The sequence below is a fragment of the Lagopus muta genome, chromosome 11 (assembly GCF_023343835.1).
Source record: "Lagopus muta isolate bLagMut1 chromosome 11, bLagMut1 primary, whole genome shotgun sequence".
Lineage (NCBI taxonomy): Eukaryota > Metazoa > Chordata > Aves > Galliformes > Phasianidae > Lagopus > Lagopus muta.
Window position 1 is genome coordinate 18,754,755 of NC_064443.1, and position 13,031 is coordinate 18,767,785.

General features: G+C 44.6%; 1 long non-coding RNA gene across 6 annotated transcripts in view; it reads left to right on the forward strand.

The window, feature by feature from the left end:
- The first annotated feature begins 1,840 nt into the window (after positions 1–1,840).
- The window catches only part of LOC125698820 (uncharacterized), a 28,325-nt gene continuing 17,134 nt past the window's right edge, over positions 1,841–13,031 (forward strand). For 4 of the 6 annotated variants that reach the window (XR_007379340.1, XR_007379344.1, XR_007379342.1 and 1 more), the window contains exons 1-2: positions 1,841–5,210; positions 12,689–12,822. This is a non-coding gene — a long non-coding RNA (uncharacterized LOC125698820). Of the gene's footprint in view, positions 5,211–6,704; positions 10,494–12,688; positions 12,823–13,031 lie in introns of those variants that run through there. The other 2 variants (XR_007379341.1, XR_007379345.1) reach the window with 2 other exon arrangements.

Here is a 13,031-nt window from a genome sequence, read left to right on the forward strand (position 1 = left end):
ATAAATAACTGCTATGCTAAGTCACGTGGAAGGACAGGTCTGCAGTGACAGGACAAAAATGATAAAGATGGTTTTGAAAGGATTTCTATCCCACCTGATTAAGAGAAAAGTCTTGTTCTGTTGTCTTGCTTATTTTCATAGTTCAATAAATCTTTGGATGTGTTTGCATGCCTGCAGGAATCTGCCAGGCTGCTCCTGTCCAACTCAGCCACTCCAGCAGTGCTGCAGGGATCTGCCCAGGCTTGTGCTGCCTTGGACAAGTTTTATGGTTCAGGACAGGTGTGCTGTGTTCTGTATCATATTTCACTGTAACACGTCTGAATAGATCACATCAATTTTTATCTGCTAATAATTTGTTTTGGTATTTTAATACTAGGAGCTGTAATTCATGTCTATTGTGCTCCTTAGACTGCAGATAATTCGAACAACAATTTGAGAAAAGTCACATTAGGAATACCTTCCGATGTTATATTTTTCACTTGTGCAAAGACAGCAAGAATTATCAGTTTTAGAAAGTAAAAATACTACATGGAAGCTCATGAGGTGGCAGAGTGGCAGTCACTTCTTCCTGGTGACTGTCCCTTTCCTTCACAGGACATGTTCCATTTGCTGAGAGATAGGGCTGCTTCCCATTTCATTTGGTAATTTGCAGGCAGGCAAATAAGTCTTGCTAGCTGCACGCTCTTTTTGCCTAGAAGTGTAATGTAAATGTTTCCTCTCTTAAATTTACCTCCACCTCCCAGTGGCACTCTTGGTGTATTACAAAGCTTTACCCATCCATTACTTATTGTGGGAGCAGTCGAAACTCGGTTTTGCTGTTGCAGACTGGATAATGAACGCCATGATAGTGGCAGTAGGAGCAGTGTGGCACAGGTAGGAAAGCAACAGCACAAGTGCACAGTTCTGCTGCCAACTGGGAAACATCCTGTGGGCAACAATGCCTGACAACCAGAGTTATCCAAACAGATTTGTTGCAACTGCAGACTCCTCTGTCCGAAGGTAAGATGTGCAAATGGCCATGAAAGTTTCCAGATCCTGGAAGGGTTAGTAAGTGTTTTGTATCAAAGAAAATAAAGCAAAATGAGGCTAAAAGCCTATTTTTATGATTTTTTTTTCTAGCAAAAATACTTTTTGGTGCTGAAGTGGAAAATCCCATTGTATGGTAACAGTTGCTCAGCTGCCTTATCTTGAGACCTATGAGGCCCCACCACAACACTGGCCTTCCAGCAGACAGGCTCAGAATGATGCTCTTCTCCCCAGCAGAGCTGCCCTCTCCTGACATGCATAAATGTCTCTTAATTAATGGCTATTTGTCCCCATGTTTAGCATAATTAACTCCGACTCACAAATGTGGTTTGACAGATTCTTTACATCTGAAAGAAGTGATTGCCAAAGTGGTCCAGACAGGAAACACCTGACTCACCTGTAAGACTTCAACCTTTGTCTTGCAGGAACAAAGCTCCCTGGTGGTTATTACCAAACTGATTAATTTTTCAGGAGTCTAATTCTGAGAACCCCCACAAAGCATATGAAATGCTTCGCCATCACTTCCCTTTGTCCCACATTATCTTGGTATTTTTGATGGCAGCTGCAGTGTTAACAACTTGTTTATTGTTTATTTTTAATTCTGTGTTATGGCTTGGAGGAAGGCATGCTGCCACGTGGAGATGTCATCCCACTGCTTTCCTCATTCCCACCAGGAACCTTGCAGCCCACGGATACACCAGAACTTAGCAGTGAAAACCTTCAGCAGAGCCCAGGGAAGCCTCGGCAGCACGCTGCTGCTCTGGGGGCATTTGCAACTCTGCCAGCTTTTCGTGAGCACCATGCCTTGGTGGCTCTTGCACAGATCAGCATCTCGACCACTGCTGCCTCTGCTGACCTCTATCTAAAGGGTTGGTGCCTGCCGGCATCCAGTTGCCTGATGTTCATGTTGGGTTTGTGAGGGCAGACAGATGTCCCCCTCTGTGAATGCTCTGTCTAATTTAATCTGTGGAGAACGATTGGTGTTGCTCAAGGCCGTGTTCTGTGGGGATGTGTGGCTCTCACAGTGCTTGTGCACTGCTGTTCTAAAGGATGGCTTGCTGAAGATGCAGCAGTGCTTTTCGTGTGGCTAGGACTTTTCTGCTAGGTTTTTGATACCTATTTGCTAAAAGCAAAATACTCTTCTGTCTCCATGCTGAGGTTTCTGGGGAAGGGATTGCCGAGACGAGCAGTGAAAGGTAGGAACAGCAATGCTAAATGTTGTGAAAATATAACTGAAAAGAAAATGACCTCCTGAACTAGTTTACATTAGTATCTTTGGATGTTTTAGTGACTCCTATGATTCTTGAGTTTTTGATTGACCTCTGTGCTGGTTGTAACACATGGATGTGATGGGCAGCAACATCCAGGACAGGAGACCTGGGGCCATTCGTGCCCTCCTGTTCCCTTCCTTGGGGCTGTGTCCAACGTGGGGCTGCCAGTTGGATATGGTGACTGTTCCCCAGCCTGGTTCTCCAGGATCCTGCAGTGTCTGTGGCTGTTTGGGCTGGGAAGTCGTGGTGGCGGGGATGATTTATCTAAATGTGTCTTGTCGTCACCGCTTGTACTTTGAAATGAAATTTCCCTTGTCTTTTAAACAAATAACACACCGCCCACCACTGTATGACTAGGCAAAGGGGACAGATGTTGTATTACAATGCGAGTCAGAAAGGATTTAAATAATGCAGCAGAAAGGGAGCAGCAGCACAGGAATGCATCACGGCTATCAGGCATATGTATATTGTACCCATAAAACTGTGGAAAATGACTTATTTCACACCTTCTAAGGACTACAAAGGAGGCCAAAAGAGCAATAATTGTATTAGGATTAATCCGCTTAGCCCCTCAGCACAGCGAGATGCCCTTTTTTATAGAAAAACAGAAGAATGGAAGAGCAAAAGCCCCACCAAAGCCTGCATGAGGAATGCAATGGGAGGGGGGATCCCTGCCTGCCTGCTGGTGCTGGTTCTTGTCTAGCAGTGCCCTGTTTTGGGGTAAGGGCTCCAGTCCTGCACTGAAGGTAAGCCATGAAATACTGAACACTGACTATTATTTGGTTTGCTGCACTTCAATAATTGAAACTAATAGAAGCAAATAGCTAATATTTTCTGGTGGGATGACCTTGGGAGCAAGAGAGCAGCCAGTCATGTCTTCCTCCAGGGAAGAAAGTTAGAGGAATTACTGCCAAATAATAATAATAACAGCAGCAGTGCAGGCTGTAATTCCCCTCTTTCCTACTCCAGTGACACCTGAACACCAGCACAAAGAAAACAAGTCATTTATCACATATAATTTCTTGGAATCGCTGTGTGTGGAGCGGAGCTGGGGAGGTGCAAGCTGGCAGGTTTGCCTTTCCAGGCACACAGATCTGTATCACATCCTGCCCAGTAAGGAGCTAGCATATAATTTTCCCATTTGGGGAATTCACGCTTCTTTGGGCCAGATCTGCATTTGGACCAGCGTGACTCGCTGTGTGTCTCTGTTTCTTTTTCAGGCTTTCTGAGGTGAGAGCTGCTCTGCACCCGCCTACATTTCCTAATGAGGGAGATGCCCCCCACCTTCCTGTGCAACCACAGATACCCCACCCTGGCACTGATTTCGACCTAGATTTTAAAGAAAATGAGGTTTATGTGAAATCCTTGGAAATGCTGAGCCTTTTTCAAGCTATTTTGGTCCCCAGATTTTACAGTGGGAGAGAAAGAGATAATTAAACAGTAAAACACTCAGGAAAAAAAAAAAAAAAAAAAAAGGAGAGAGCTGTTCTCAAGCAGAACAGGCAGAACTTGGGCGTTGAAAGCTGTCTGGCAGCAGCATCTGGTCAGGAAATCAGCAGGCGGGGACATCTGGGCATCAGGGAGCACCATGAAATATACCTCATGTGGGTGTCGTTAATTGTGAGGCTTATGGAAAAGTCTTGTTACAGCACTGACTCTACACGAATGAAGAAGAGCAATGGTCTAAAGACTGAGGTGGAAACACCTCGGCACACGGTGCAGTGAGCGAGAGGTGCTGCCTGGTTTCTGGGTGATAGAAGGCAGTACTTTGTTGACAAAAGAGGTAATTCTGGCCAAAAAAAAAGGTGATCCTGGAGTCTCTCTGTCTGAAAAAAGAGGAATAAAAGTCAAATGCCAGAAGGATATATTGCTTTCTCTGGGGAGGGAAGCAATTCAATACAGCCTAAAATGAGAGAGGTGCAGAAGAGACGACGTGGGCACAGTAAATTGAATGGCACTCTGCTGTGATGCATGTCCCACTGACAGGTTCTGTGAGGGCACGGCCGGCCCCTGTTCTGCTCCATGCCCTTCCTTTCACCCACAGATGTATGCACATCCCATCCTGCAGAGACAACAGGAAACTTCCAGGGGCTGCTGGGACCTTCGGAGCATCCAGAATGGTGAGAGAGAAGTTGCAACCTTACATGGTAGAAATATTAGTGGGTGAAGGAGTTAAGTAAGAATGAAGAGTGAAATAAGAGCAAAGAATAGCAAGGGAAAGGAGGCTACCTCCTCAGAACTGATCTGCATGAGGAAGCTGGTGAAAATGGCAAAGAAGCAAATGAAGGTGTTCTTGTGGGTTGGGTCCTGATGCCAGACCTGTGCGAAATGGGCTCCAGCCAGCTTCTTCTCATTAGGAGGAAGGATTGATATCAAATGTTGAAAAGCAGGAAAATCCCATGTGAACAAATGCCACAGAGTAATTGGATGTGACGCAAACAGTATCTATTGCACAGATTTCATGATGTAATTGCTGAGTAGATAATGTGTGCATGTGTATACGCACATGCAAGTTATGGATGTTTCTGCATGTAATTATCCCTGAGTACACTGCATATTTCTGAAAAGATTGAGAAGAATCTAAGATGACTCTCCAGAGTTAAGAATTGAACTAAATAGCTTAGCCATTTAACTCAGCATTTCACAAACAAATGGAAGTTCCTAATAACCTTAGAGAGCAGAGCAATCTGGCTTTGCAGAATCTGAAGACAATTCAAGTGCTGGAGGGAAAACAGGATTGCTGCATGCACTTTTCCTTTGAACCTTTGTCTTCCTAGGGCCAGTCCACCTGAGCAAACCACCATCCAAGCACGTAGCCCACAGCAAGCAAGTCGATGAGGCTTTATGAAGGTCTTTGCATTCCCAAGATTGCCGTCATAGCTGTGGCATGTTCCTGTTGGCTCCAGATGGGAAGTGCGTTAGCTTAAATCACCAACTTTGGCTTTAAGTAACTCGTTTATTCTTTCTTGATAATGCTTTGAAGGAGGGAATTTTGCTGCTTATGTCGCTCCTGAGGGCCGTTATTTACAGCAGCCAGCAGTGCTGTGCAGGCGTGGTGCGAAGGACAGGGTGGCTCTTGCAGAGCCATAAACACGCCAGCTGTCTTGGCTGAGCAGGATGGGATTTCCAAAGGAACTGAGGAAATTAGTTACCTAGCTTTCCACAAGAAGTAAATGATTGTTATCGCTGCTTGCAAAGATAATTTTCCCATAGCTATATAAATCTCAGGCATGGGGGAGGTATCACCATTGCATGCTGCAATTCATGCAAAAGGGTGGAGGACCTCTCCCAGCACAGCGTGCTCTGCAGTCCTGCTCTGACTTGCATCATGCTTCCCATTTCCCTTCTGAACTTCAAATCTCTCAGGACCTCTCTCCCAATGATTGCACTGCTTGGGACCCTTCTCCTACCAGGGTGTTTTTGGCCCCAAGAGTTTTAGATGCATTCTGCCAAGCAGCAGTTCAGGGTGCTGGGGCCACAGCAGAGGCAGCTCCTCGCCAGCAGTGCTTGGGTTCAGTCACCCTGAGGAGCATAGCACAGCCTGACCCTGTGGGCTGCTGTGCTGTTCTGTAGTGCCTCTCCCCACGTTTGCCCACATCCAGAGCTCAGCTCATGGAACAGACTCGCTTAGCAGTGCCATGTAAGTCGGTTTGACAGGGAACAGCCGCTATTTGTCACCTCCGTTCTACTTCTCCCTGAAGAAACATAAGATTCTCACCTTCACCAAATCCTGTCTATTAAAATCTAAAGGCGGACGATCACATGAACGAGTTCGGGTTCTACAACTATAAAATAAACGTCTGCTGCTATAGAGAAGGCAGTTGGTGACCTTTCCCACCTGACTTCCCTGGTGATTCACAGATTTTATTTTTTTGCAGGGTACAAAAGCATTTTCCCTGGCAAATGCTTCCTTTGCTGAAGGTGAAAATGAATAAAACAAGCCCACAAAATGCAGAGGGTTAGGTCTTTTCACAGTTATCACTATTTATAACATAATGCATCTGAAGCATGGTGAGCTCTGTGGAGAAACAGACGCCTTTCCCCACGCCAGGCTCAGCTCTGAGTTCCCAAGCTAATTCTTCAATGGTGTGGCGTCCTGTGATCCCAGCAGGGAAGGTGCCCATAGCACCGTGCACCACTATGCTCTCTTTAAATGGGAATTCTACTTGAAGGGCATTTGACTCTATTAAAAATTTCATCAGGAATTGATATACTGCATTTTTCATTTGAAAATTTGCAATCAGGCAGGAAAGTCTGAATATTCATAGGAGGGTAATATCTTTTCAGCATTCATTAATCTGAGTCAGTAATGAACCGCAGGTAAAATTGAGTGATAATTTTTAACAAGTAATTTATTTGATTATTTTTCTCATCTTCCATTTTATTAAATATCCATGAACGGTTTAATTGACCTTCCTGAAATTCTCATTTAATATCCAAAGATGCGCTGGGGATCAGCGTGCCAGAAGGCCAGGCTCCTTGGCGCTCTCTTCCCACCCCAGCACTTACCTGGAGCTCCATCACCCAGCTCACAGCAGGCAGTGTAAGGCCCTGGAGGATGGATCATCACCTCTTCATGGCTATCCTTGGTATACTTGAAGTTTTCAAGTTCTCTCTTCAGTCTCTGTTTGTTTTAAGGCTCAGTTCCCTGGCTTTGTTCAACCCTTCACCTTGGGGGGATGATTTCTAGATTCTGATCTTGTCCCCTTTCAAATCGCTCCCTTTGGTCCACATCTCTACTCACATGCAGTTGTAAGGCAGAATACATCTCGGCACTGAGGCCTTATTAGGACTGAACATAACAGAAAGACTATTTTCCCCATCTTGAAGGGCACTCTTCGATTTACCCATTGCAGAGTGACAGCCTTTCACTGAGCAGCTCTCCCAGCCCACTCTGCAGCCTGCGCGGTTCCCCAGCCCTTAATTGTGCAATTGATTATTTCTACCCAAGCATAGGATCTCGCACTGTCCCTCGTAACACACTTTTTAAAGAAGATTATTTCTGCAATTTGTTGAGACCTTTCTGAGTTTTAATTCTGTCCTCTTGTGTGCTTGCAGTCCCTCCCTGCACAGTGTTATCAGCAGATTTAACAAGCATATTCCTTCCTCTGTCATCCTAGTCATTAATGAAAAAATTAATAATGCTGAGCTCAAGGCAGGTCTCTCTGAAACTGTGCTCAATTCATCCTTTCCGTTCAAAGAGAGCCATTTTCTGGAAATGAATGGTCTCCTAGCAGGCTCTGCCTGCTCTCCACCAAGTGCCGTGCTAATGGTGAGGGCTGCAGCTGGGCACTGCTGCTCCACGGCCATCCCACAGGGCTGCTCCTGCTGCTGTTCCTTGGTGTCGTGGTGCTTCTGTAGCTTCCTGAATAGACGGATAGCAAGCAGACACGCAGAGCAATCCCACCTCCGCGTCCTTCCAGGCAGCATCTCTTCTTCCCATCTCTTTGGATTCCCACTATGATAATTAAGGTTCTGATATGGCTTCAGACAGTTCCTTAAGTATGTGAAGATAAAGCTCATCAGCATAACCAATTTGAAAACATCTAAATTAGCCAGGCACTCTTGCTGCTCCCTTTTTGGGAGATTACGATCTTCCCTCTTTGTTACAGTATTATTGTGCCGACCATCTGCTCTCAGTAGGCCTTTTTCATGAAGATGGAAGCAAGGAAATCTCATTAAACACTCAGCTTACTTGGCTAATGGCTTTCCCACTCCTTTTTTGGACCTCCTCTATTACTAATGCAGTTGCAGGATGATATCTGGTTAATTGCCCCACGCTTTGAATCCTGACCTGCCCAGATTCACTGCTCTCAGCACTGCTTGGTGACAAACTTCCTGAAATAATGAATGCTGAGGCTGAGGTGATGGGTTGGAATTCCTGCACAGTGGGGAGCACAGGATGAACTTTCACTGTCAGGTGGTGGCTGTGGGTCAGGCCCTGAGTGGAGCCCCACGTGTTGGGGCAATGGCAGTGGGAGCACACAAGAAGCCCTCAGGGAATGAGATTCCTGATTTTTGTTCAATCTAATAGCACACAATTTGAGCAAATTGCATTAACTTTTTTCTTTTTCTTTTTTTTTTAATTCTCTCCTGACTCCTGCTATTCTTAGTACACTGCTGAGATTATTTCTGAGGTCTTTAGAGTTCTCTGTGGATTTCCTGTTATTGGTCCCAATGCTACAAGTAATTGCTCTCTGTCCTCGAGCCTTTCCAAACAGGCTCCTGCAGTGAGTTTCACCTTTATGTCTACGTGACCTCAAGGCACATGAAAAAACCTTTTCAGTGATATTGGACAGCTTGTAAACAGACTTCCAAATAATTCCAGCCAGATGTAAACATGCAAGGGCTCGAAAAAAGTATTGTGAGTTACAGAGATACAGATCAATAGAGACTTGTGGTTTGAATTCACTCATGGTATCATAATTTAGGCAATAAGAAGAGGAATATTATAACATAAAATGTCATGGTTGCAACTCCATTTGTGCTCTCACACCAGAGACTGAGGAAATGAAGAGCACTCTGGGTAGCAGAGCTAAATAAGAGCAAAGCACAGAGGAACCTGGCTGGGCATGCTGACCTTCTTTTCAGATTTCAAGTGACTTGAAATGGAGCCATAGTTAGAAGTGGCCATTCACATTGTTTCTTCCTGCAGAGCGTTAACCCACAGCTTACTGCAGCAAGCTGTTATCCTCTAGCAGGAGAAAAACCAGCATTTCCCCTTTTCTCTTGTAATGTCTGAAACCAGGTGAGTTTTGTCAGGTCCGAATATTTCTAGCCTGGCTGAGATATCAGAATGAAACAGAAATGCTCACTATTGGTTATACAATGCTAGGTGAAATGCAGCAGAAACCTCACTTTTATTCAAATCCTCAGGAACCAAAGAGCGGGAGCCCTAGCTGTGGGTGCTGCTCTGGCTTTGGGGTGGCAGCCACAAGCCACCCCCAGCCCCTCAGCCACAAGCCCAGCCCCTGGGGGCACGAAGCCCATGGCAGTGCAGTTTGCCTCCAAGCAGCCCAGATCTAAGGGAGAGCAGCCCGGGCTGAGCACACCCAGCAGTGCTGAGCAGGAGGAACCAGAGCCTGGAGTCACCGCTGCAAAGTGCAGCCTGCACAGGACTCCATTGTGGCTCTGCTGCTTTGCGGCCAGCTGGAGCTTTTCCTGGCTCTTTCTCTGTAGCTCTTCAGTTGGAATGGAAGAAACAAAAAGCTTGGTCTGGAATCCAGAGAGAACATAATAGGCGGGTTGTTACAGGTGGGTTTTCCTGGGATTCTCATGCTGAATACAAGACCAAGATTGAAGGCTTTGCCATGAGTGCAGCTGCAGAGCTGTGAACTTCTGCAGGGAGTGAGCAGCCCTGAGGAGGCTGAAGAAGGAGGAATCTGTGGAGAAGTGAGGTGGTGCTTTTTAAACAAATCTTTCTTGACAAAAGAATTGAAATATGAAGCCAATTAAAACGCCAAGGAATTTTCAAAACAGTCAAAACAGAGAAAATACGCCTTTAAGCTCAGCCCATGTAAGCAGATAACAAAATCCTGATAGCTGACACCAGCTAGAAGCAATTCATAAAGAAGGGGTGTTTTCCTTCTTATCCGTTGCTTCAAGCAGTCACTCAATTTAAATTTAACTTCCAGTTCAGCGAGTAAGGAGTTTAAGGTCTCTGGCTGGTGATGGGAGGACAGCCGCTGCAACGCGAGCGTGCATGCTTCAGCACACCAGGATGCTTTGTGATATGTAAACCGAGGAGGGAAAAGACAGAGGTCAGACTAAAGGGCAGCAAGAGGAAATGGTAGAGCTTACTGATTCCGCTCGGAGCCGGTGATCCAAGGAGCTTCCCCCATGAGATTGGTGAGATCCCCAGCAGCCCTATTACCTGCTGTGGAGGCGGAGGTGCACGGTAGTGTAGCTTCCAAGCCAACCGTGCGGCAGTTTGATGGCTCCTGAGGACACAGGGCTGGGTGTCCATCGCCCCACAGATAGGGCACATGCAATGTTTGCCTTCCTCACCCTCAAAAAATGAAGAACTTTCTTCTTTTTTAGTTACCGAGCTGGAAACTGTTAAACCAGGCCAAGATGGTCCGTGAAGTAGTGGAAAAACAGTTGAAAAGTCATTCGCTCAATAATCAGCGGGGCTGGGACTCCTTGTTCTCTGCCACCTCAACAGCCAGCAGCTGCAGGAAGATTTTTCTCTCAAAGGTCAATAAACTCACCCGCTTTTGATTTTACTTGTATACGATATTGGAAAAGCTAAATCATGCCTTCCCTTCAAAACTCATATTTAAGGCTTCCTGGCAGGCACTCAGAGCTGTCACACAGCAGGGGAAGGGACGCGGTTTCGTCGCATCTATGCAGTTGCAGTGCCTCTGTTTAAAGGCGCGTTCTTCACATTCAGGTGCTACCAGGAAAATTAGAATGAGGTTTGTTTTCTTGTTTCCCTCGCTGCAAATGGCTTTTACTGAGCTGTTGAACAACAGCAGTTGAGTTTTACCTTGACACTTTAATTTGGAGGCAATTTAATATGTTTCGACTGAAGATTTAAAAGTCGAGCTCCCAGTGTGGAGCAGCAACGAGGCACAGATTTCATCATTCTTGACCCATTGTCAGTGGGGTCTGGTTTTTTGGGTTTTTTTTTGATCTGTCACTTCAGAAACTCTGTGTTGTTTCACTCCAGGTACTTTAACAGCTCATTTTAGTCCTGCTGACATTGCTGTGTCACGGTTCATGTCTTTTCTGACATGAAGCTATCAAGTTCCTCCATTTACTCTTCCATTTTACCCTTGGTTACAAATGAGGTTTAGAAAAGCTAAAACCTCTCTGCGGCTAAGGTCTCTTTTATTGAATAGTGTTACTCCTTGCATTTTATGATGTCTGATGCGTGTGCTCAGTCAAAAGGCTGAATATCTTTGCAAAATACTCCGAAAAAGGATTATTGAAGATAAATACCGGGAAGTAAAAGTTGTCATCCGTTTGGATTTCATTTGGATTCCTGTCCAGTGAGGATATTTTGGACTATCCTCATCTTTCTGTGCTCCCCATTGGCCCCATGGCTCTGCCACCTCCTCCTGGAGCTGAGGGTGGGACATCCGCTGCATGGCGCTCACCTCTATGGAGGAGGAGCAAACTGTGCCGAATGGAAGTAAAGGCCACTGAGAATGATATCATTTCTTTCTCTTTTATATATAAGTGCTCCGATAAGGCGAGCTCCGGAGGTGGATCTTTCATTTACAACTTCCAGAGACTCTCGATTCATATTTGGAAATGAAAGACAACATCTACTTCTTTTTTTATCTCTGAATTTTAAGCCTGTTTCCACACCAGAAAGTGTGGGAGAAGAATAGCAGATAAAAATGTTTGAAATACGAGCTATTCTTTGAAGTTCTTGGGATATTTTAAAGCTTTTCCCTTCAGCTATTTATTCCGCGCACTTAACATCTGTTTTATGCTTTGATATATTTTGCAATTATTTTTCATCCTTAATTTGATTTTCTTTTAATAACATTGTTCCCCAAAACAGTGGATGACAAAGACGTCTGGCTCGCATCAGATAATCCCCATCTCACCACGATGAGTTGTTTTAATTACGCACACGTACATATTGTGCTGCAGCTCTAATTAAAGGCTTTATGATTTCAGGAGGCAATCCTGTAGAAAAACTACTTTTGAAAGGATTTGCAGTGTTAGTTCAGATAGGCATGTTTGTATACAGCATGTGGATTTTCCTTGACAAGATCAGAATTGCTGAAGAGAAGTCAGACCCCTTCCCTCCTCGCTATTGTAAGAGGAGGGATGCTTTCTCATTAAAGAAAGAATAATTTTCTTGTGAATTTACAATACTGTATCTATTTTCCCTTCTCTCTTTTCACTTTCTTTTTTTTTCTTCTTTTCCCTAGGTAATGAATATTCTGGATTCTGACAGTAGTGGATTGCCTTGTTTGTATACAGCTAGCTTTGATTTCACGCCAGTAGGCTTTCTCTGAGAATTAGATATTATTTAGATATACAAGGACTACTCTAACCAGGCAGTTCTGCCTTTGACAAAGGAATGGGAATGTAATGGAGTTTCTCAGTGTTCTGTATTATAATTTACCTATATGGTACCGTGCTGTGGGTAATATATTTCTTTTATTCTCTGGCAAATCTGAATTGCCTGGGGAAACAAATAGAGCTTTGTTTAAAACATAACAGCAACAACAAAAAGATTAAAATAAAAAAACCCTCTAATTCCATCTTAGAATCTGCAGAAAAAAAAAATAATAAAAAAAAAGGTCTGACCCTCATTCTCGATATTTCATTCTAGTTGCTAAGTAATTTGCTATTTTTTAACATAGAACAGCATTCAGAATGAAATATTCGATTAAAAATGTTTTGACCAAAATGTGTTGTTGAAACAGTTCTAGCAACAACAAAAAAATGAGGACAATTTGCTGAAATGACAGATAGTCACGAGGCTCTGAGATCAGCCTGACTCTGCTTTGCAAAAGAACAAGATCCACAACGCACCCTTCTCTTCCAACGCCTGCCCCAGGTGAGTGCCACCAACGCGTTCCCATGTCCCAATTCCTGTCATTATCTGTGTTATCGTTGCTCTGTTTATGACATCGTAGGCTTACTGGCTCTCTCTGTGTGCTGCACTAAGCCCTGGTTTTCTCACTCTCCTGCTGACCCTTCATCTCACCCCAGTTCGGCTCTCTCTGACAAGGAGAACCACCATTGTTTCCAAGCTGTCCAAAATTA